Consider the following 993-nt stretch of genomic DNA (forward strand, 5'->3'; position numbering starts at 1 on the left):
TAGAAAGCTCAGTCGTTCTCCCACAGAGCTAGCTGCTGGAGGTTTTGAACAGCTGACCATCCAGATCACAGCCTAACCTGTAATCCCTACACTACCAGGGCTCCTGGAAAGGAAGGGTCCAAACCAAACTCACCGCCATCCTGTCCATTCTGCCCCCGAGTGACCATGCAGGTTTCAGGAACTGTACATCTTAGGGAAGTAAAAGGTCTCATCTTCCTCCCACGGAGCAGCTGGTGTGGTGGAGGTGGTCCATCCCAAAATGATGGAGTGAACAGGTAAAGGGAATCTCATGCTGGGATAGGGGCCCGCAGGAAGTAGGTAAAGCTGGGTGTTGTGCCTGTGTTTGGGTGAGGAGCTTAGATAAAGCGTCTTCCGAGGAGAGAGAAAATCCAGTTCTTCTGCTGGGAGTGGCCAGGATGCCCCTTGCTGCCTGCTTTGTGGACGGTGTCCCAGCAGAGGGAACAGCAGAAGCTGGGGGCTGGGGCACCCACAGATACACAAAGGCGAGGGGGGAGAGGGCAAGGAGGGAGCCAGAGTCTGGAGGAATGTTACCATCCCCCAATTCAAGCAGGGCGCCTGTGGGGCTCAGATTCGTGACTTGAGTTTCCCAAGTCTACACAACCAGAGAGGGGCAGCCCTGGGGTCCAGCCACAAGACTTCACTCCACAGAGAGCAACCATGGCTGTCCAGAAAGTCCCAACTTCTACGTATGCCAGCAGCGGACACTGCCAGAACGGCGCTAGGGTCACTGGCGTGGTGGGCGTGGGGGTGGTCCGTCTCCTGGGCGTGGCTTCCCTCTCCTTTCACTGGCCCACACAGGATGGCCTTCGCTTGGGATTGCTCTTTCCTGATGCCACACCCCTTGTCCCCTGGCCTCCTTCAGAGAGAGCTTTGTGCTGGGCATCAGATGGGCTTTCGCATTTCAGATCGTGGACTGTCTTCAACAGTTTAAATGACACATCAACCCAGTCGCTTACCCTTCACCAGCTCCTG

This window comes from Echinops telfairi, unplaced genomic scaffold (assembly GCF_000313985.2).
Source record: "Echinops telfairi isolate 266 unplaced genomic scaffold, ASM31398v2 ScPeMD7_1;HRSCAF=3_0, whole genome shotgun sequence".
Classification (NCBI taxonomy): domain Eukaryota; kingdom Metazoa; phylum Chordata; class Mammalia; order Afrosoricida; family Tenrecidae; genus Echinops; species Echinops telfairi.